General features: G+C 50.9%; 1 pseudogene; it reads left to right on the top strand.

Moving 5' to 3' along the window:
* Nucleotides 1–2,427: 2,427 nt before the first annotated feature.
* On the top strand, nucleotides 2,428–4,664 carry LOC138385943 (merlin-like; annotated as a pseudogene).
* The last annotated feature ends 1,635 nt before the right edge of the window (nucleotides 4,665–6,299 follow it).

Here is a 6,299-nt window from a genome sequence, read left to right as displayed (position 1 = left end):
CTCCTCTAAGATAAGCCAGCCTCTCTTAGAGATAGAAAGATGGAAAAATGGGGCAACTGACAGGCAGGCAGCTCATGCTGCTTTTATGGGTTGTTTGTCTCATTCCTGTCCTTTTGCAAGAGCTTTTTGTATATTATGGACACTAATACTTGGCTTTGCATTACAAATTTTTTCGAACCATATTTTTTTGTCAGTTGATTTTGTACCTAGCCCATTTTCCAGATAAGGGATTTTTATTTGCTTATGTTAAAATATTTCTGACTTTTAAAAAAAAGTTTCTGGGGATTTCAGTCTCCATTCAGAAGGTATTTCTCTATAATCTTATATTGATTGTATTATAATGCCTTTTAATGTGCCCCGACCCTTACTGTTCTTTTTCATACATTCTTGGCTATTTCTGGGCATTTATTCTTCCATAACAATTAAAAAAATCTTTTGCCACCTGGACCCCTACATTGGAGCTGGAGGCAGGGAACACGTGGGAAGAGGAGAGCAGGTGCCTTTGAGAAAACAGGCACTGCCCTGATGTCCCTCTCCCCTGCCCCCTGCAGGAAGGAGCTGCTTGTGCCCACTCATGGGGGAGGGGCAGCAGTGTTTTTTATATATGTGTGTGTATATGAATATACATATGTACATATATATATATATTTTTTAAGTTCTGAGCTGTCAACAAGACGTTTCCTACCAAAAAAAAAATTTTTTTTTTTTTTTTTTGAGACAGAGTCTCGCTCTGTTGCCCGGGCTAGAGTGAGTGCCGTGGCGTCAGCTTAGCTCACAGCAACCTCAAACTCCTGGGCTTAAGCGATCCTACTGCCTCAGCCTCCCGAGTAGCTGGGACTACAGGCATGCGCCACCATGCCCAGCTAATTTTTTGTATATATATTTTAGTTGTCCATATAATTTCTTTCTATTTTTAGTAGAGACGGGGTCTCGCTCTTGCTCAGGCTGGTCTCGAACTCCTGACCTCAAGCGATCCACCCGCCTCGGCCTCCCAGAGTGCTAGGATTACAGGCGTGAGCCACCGCGCCCGGCCCAAAAAAAAAAAATTTTTGTTGGAAGAAACCACAAACCTACTTCACCGAACCAAGTTTGAGACAGACTGATCACCTGGAATTTCCTTTGGAATATTTGTATAGCAAAGTGAGCAGTTTTACTCTGCAGGATAGCAGAGAAATGGGGCAGTGATTGGTGGGGATGAGCATGTTTTTTTTTTTAAAAGATGGGAAATACAGCACATGCAGTGGAAAGATAAAAATTGACGGTACGGCAGCAAGATGGGGACAATTGCAGGAGCGATGCCTTTGTGTAGATGAGAAGGTAGCTAATGAGTATCTGATGCACCTCCCAAGCAACCCATCATAAGTTGAAAATATCCTAAGTTGAAAACTGATTTAATACACCCAAACCAGCCTAACTTCATAGCTTAGCCCAGCCTACTTGAAACATTTCAGAACACTTACATTAGCTTATAGTTGGACAAAGTTATGTAACACACATCCTACGTTATAATAAAGTGTTGAATACCTCATGTAGAGTACAGCTTCAGATGTCTATAGTTGTGTGATCGTGTGGCCCACTGGGAGCTGCAGCTCGCTGAGCTGCCCAGCCTCACTAGAGAGTATCATACCTTACATCGCTAGCCTGGAAAAAGATCAAAATTCAAAATTTGAAGTATGGTTTCTACTGAATGCATATTATGTTGGTACCTTTCCAAAGTCAAAAAAAATCGTAAGTCAAACCATTGTAAGTTGGAGACCTTCTGTAGTGAAAAAAGGAGCACCTTTATTATTATTATATTTTTTTGAGACAGGGTCTTGCTCTGTCACGGAGGCTGCAATGCAGCAGCCCGATCATCACTCACTGCTGCCTCAAACTCCTGCGCTCAATTTTTTTCGTTTTTTTTTTTTTTGGGAGACCAGGTCTCACTATGTTGCCCAGGCTGGGCTTGAACTCTTTTATTACTTTTTAAAAAGCACTTTGTGGGCGGGCGCGCGAAGCGACAGCAGTGACAGCCACGTTCAAGTGTGCGCGCCCAGCTGCAACCCGTCCCCACGACCCCTGTTCGCAACTGAGAGCCCCTCCAGGTCTGGGCCACAGCTGTCCAGTGTTCTAGTCCTGGGGCATCCTTGGTGTTCTTGGCTGGAGTCCAGGAGCGCCAGGTCTCCCCCTGCCCCGTCTGTGCCGCCTCGCACCCACTCCCGCCGCGGTCAGGGCCCGCCCACCAAATCCCGTTTCTGCCCAGGGAAGGGTCCTCGCCGCCCATGCTGTCCACTGAACCCGGGCAGACCAGATCGCTTCCAGGCCGTGGTGGCCCTGAGGCCGGGGCAGCTCCTCCAGGGGGACTCACGGGCCCAGAGCACAGGCCGTGGGGCGCAAGAGTCCGGGGCCTGAGCCCCTGTGCTTCCTGCCTGAGCTTCAGCTCTCAAGAGGAAGCAGCCCAAAGCGTTCACCGTGGGGACCGTCACTGTGGGCGACGAGATGGACTTCAGTTGAGAGATGAAGTGGAAAGAGAAGCACCTATTTGATTGGTGTGCCTGGCGCTGAGACTTGGAGAGACCTGGTTCTTGGCACTGCAGTACACAAGGACACCATGGCCTGGTTCGAAATGGACAAGAAGATGCTGGATCATGATGTTTCAAAGGAAGAACCAGTCACCTAGCCCTCTGGGAGGCCGAGGCGGGAGGATTGCTTGAGCTCAGGAGTTGGAGACCAGCCTGAGCAAGAGCAAGACCCCACCTCTACTAAAAATTGAAAGAAATTAGCCAAACAACTAAATATAGAAAAAATTAGCCGGGCATGGTGGCTCATGCCTGTAGTCCCAGCTACCCAGGAGGCTGAGGCAGGAGGATTGCTTGAGCCCAGGAGTCTGAGGTTGCTGTGAGCTAGGCTGACACCACGGCACTCTAGCCCAGGTAACAGAGTGAGACTCTGTTTCAAAAAGAAATGAAAAAATGAAAAAAAAAAAAAAAAAGAACCAGTCACCTTTCACTTCTTGGCCAAATTTTATCCTGAGAATGCCAAGGAAAAGCTAGTTCAGGAGATCATGCAACATTTATTATTCATGCAGTAAAGATGCATACAATTTTATTTTATTTTTTATTTTAATTTAACTTTTTACTTTGAGACAACATGATACTCTGTCACTCGGACTGGAATGTAGTAGCATGATCATAGCTCATTGCAGCCTCCAACTCCTGAGCTCAAACCATCCTTTTGGTTCAGCCTCTGCAGTGGCCAGGAGTACAGGAGCCCCCCCACCACACCTGACTATCTAAGACGCAAATTTTAGTTGAAAAGATCTACTGCCCTCCCGAGGCTTATGTGCTTCTGACTTGTTATGCCATCCAGGTCAGGTAAGGTTCACAAGTGGGGATTTTTGACCCAAGAAGAATTTTGTTTCCAGAAAGGGTCATAAATCTGCATCAAATGACTCCGCAATGTGGGAGGAGAGACTTGCTGCCTGGTAGGCAGAGCACCGAGGCCAAGCCAGGGATGAAAGTGATATGGGATATTTGAAGATAGCTCAGGACCTGGAGACGTGCAGTGCCAGCTACTTTGCAATCTGGAATAAAAAGAGCATGGAACTGCTGCTTGGAGTGCATGCTCTGGGGCTTCACATCCACGACCCTGAGAACAGACTGATCCCCAAAATCTCCTTCCCGTGGCACGAAATCTCAAACATCTTATACAGTGACAAGAAGTTTACTATTAAACCACTGGATAAGAAAACTGAAGTCTTCAAATTTAACTCCTCAAAGCTTCACGTTAATAAGCTGATCCTCCAGCTATGTATCGGGGACCATGACCTATCCATGTAAAGAGGGAAGGCCCATTCTTTGGCAGTTCAGCAGAGGACAAGCCCAGGCCGGGGAGGAGAAGGCCAGCAAGCAAAGGGAGCAGCAGTGCCCGGCAGGAGAGAAGTAGGTTGGGGGGAAACCGAACACAGGAGGGGTGAGTTGGAGGAGGCTGCTGTACAGGAAAGGAGAAGCAATCACAGCCAGTGAAGACCAATGCGGGCTGAGGACTTGGCCGACCTGTTGGCTGAGAAGGCCCAGATTATCAAGGAGGGAGCAAAACTCCTGGTGCAGAAGGCCACAGAGACTGAGCAGGAGATGCTCCGCATCCAGGCCACGGCCATTCACACGGAAGAAGAGAAGCTCCTGATGGAGCAGAAAATGCTGGAGGCTGAGGTGCCAGTACTGAGGCTGGCAGAGGGGTCAGAGAGGAGGGACGAAGAGGCAGATCAGCTGAAGTAGGACCTGCAGGAAGCCAGGCAGAGCCAAGAGCTGAAAGCCCCTGGAAATTGCCCCCAAGCCCATGCACCCACCCATGAACCTAATTCCAGCACCCTTGTCTCCTGACATACCAAGCTTCAACCTCATCGCTAACAACCTGTCCTTGAACCTCAAGGATACTGACTTAAAGTGCTTTTGGTGGAGAAAGAGAAGGAAAAAGTGGAATTTGTGGAGAAGAGCCGGCATCTGTAGGAGCAGCTCAATGAACTCAAGATAGAGGTTGAGGGCTTTAGACTAAAAGAGAGGGGACTGGCTTTGGACATCCTGCACCATGAGAACTCTGGCTGGGACAGCAGCAGCAAGCACAGTACCGTTAAAAAGCTCACTGCACAGCACCAAGTCCCAAGTGGCCTTTTTGAAGAGCCCTAGCAGGTGACCCAGCCATCCCTGGACCTGCCACTTCTGCTGCTCCTGGCACCAGCGCAATGGGCCAAACACCATGTGAGCCATGGGTCGGGGGCGCTGGCTGAGAGCTTCTGTGGAGCCCCCAGACTTTCCCCAGCTGAGTGGAGAGACCAACCCCTTGATGTGCAGTTGCCTTGAACTATGACCCTGCAGAGCTTTCATTCATGGCGTTCTAGTTCTCCTGACCTGAGTCTCTATCTTCTTTGTCCAATGTTTGGCCCCCCGTGTCCCTAGTCCAAGGCACCCAGTGTGTGTGTTGTCCTGTCCAATGCTGGCCTCCACTGCCCAGTCTGGGAAGTATGTAGGGAGTGAAGTACAGAGGCCCCTGGAGGCAGGGAGACTGGTGCCAAGGTTCCGGTACACCCATCCCCTCCATGGGTGAGGACGCAGCATGCAGCAAAAAAGCCCATCTGGCTGAGTCCAGGCTCCGAGCGGCCTCCCTGCTGTGCATCGTGGTGGAGCTTGCCTGCAGCTCCTGACAAGCAAAGTGATGAGTCTCCGCCAGGCACCCCGCTGCCAGCTGGTGGGGAACAGGCAGAGCAGCTGTGCCTGGGGAGCGACTTTAGGCAGAAGCTGTGATGGCGGACCTGGGAGGCAAGTAGAGCGGTGCAGGCAGCTGACAGTACAGAGCACTCACTGCCCTCCCCTCCCACCCCAGACCATGGGCTGAAAGGCAGGCACCAGCCACAGGCCTCCCTCCCCCTTTCTCTCTGCAGCCTTAGCCTCTCCTGCCTGTGGGGCTGGGGCACTCCCGGGTCACGCTCTAGTCAGCACCTGGATCCCGACTGTGACTGGGGGCTCCGTGGGCTCTGAGGCCCCACAGGTACTTCTCTCTGGCCCAAACGCTGAGCTCCACAGGCCCTACTCTGTGTCTCGGATCTGCATCATCTACCCTCCTGGCCACGTGCCAGAGAGTCCTTCCCAATCTGGGCCTTGTTTCGCTGTGGCCCTCAGCCTCTGCAGGGCTCTTTACTTTATATTCCCTCCGGCACCAGTGGGGTTCCTTTGTGCCCCTCCCAGCACCAGCCGGATGCAAGTGTCCACTCCCAGGCTGGCTTGCGACTCCCCTCCGGGCTGCAGCAGTGGGTCACAGAGCTATCCTCTGGGGCTCGCTCACTCCTTGGCCCGGGGCCACCTTCTTGCCCTTTCTGTTCTCCACTGCCGGTGTTGCTGCTGTGGCCACCTGGGGCCCTTCAGATCCTTCCAGCTGGGCTATTACACTGAGCAGATGATACATCTTAATCAGTGAAAAGACACTTATTAACCAAAAATGTATGAGGGCCTGGAGATTTCCAGAGGGCAGAGGTGATCCCTGGCAAATCCAGCTGGTTTTGAGCAACTGAGAAGCTCGTGGAGATCCTGCCTTTCTCCCACTGACAGGCTGACCTAACGGTGTCCTGGGCTGGCCGCTGCCTTCTTGGGTCACCTTGCCCCGAGGCAGCCAGCCACTTAGAGCCTGCAGAGCGGGACTCCACATCTGGAATCTGCGTGTGGATGGCTGTGGCTGGAAGAGTTCCCCTGTGTCTTCCTTTGTCCCATCTGGAGAGTTCTCAGCAGCTGAAGCCTCAGACATTTGTACAGTGAGTTCTGGCTCTTGTG

Source organism: Eulemur rufifrons, chromosome 7 (assembly GCF_041146395.1).
Source record: "Eulemur rufifrons isolate Redbay chromosome 7, OSU_ERuf_1, whole genome shotgun sequence".
NCBI classification, from domain to species: domain Eukaryota; kingdom Metazoa; phylum Chordata; class Mammalia; order Primates; family Lemuridae; genus Eulemur; species Eulemur rufifrons.
This window is presented reverse-complemented; position numbering and strand designations above follow the sequence as displayed.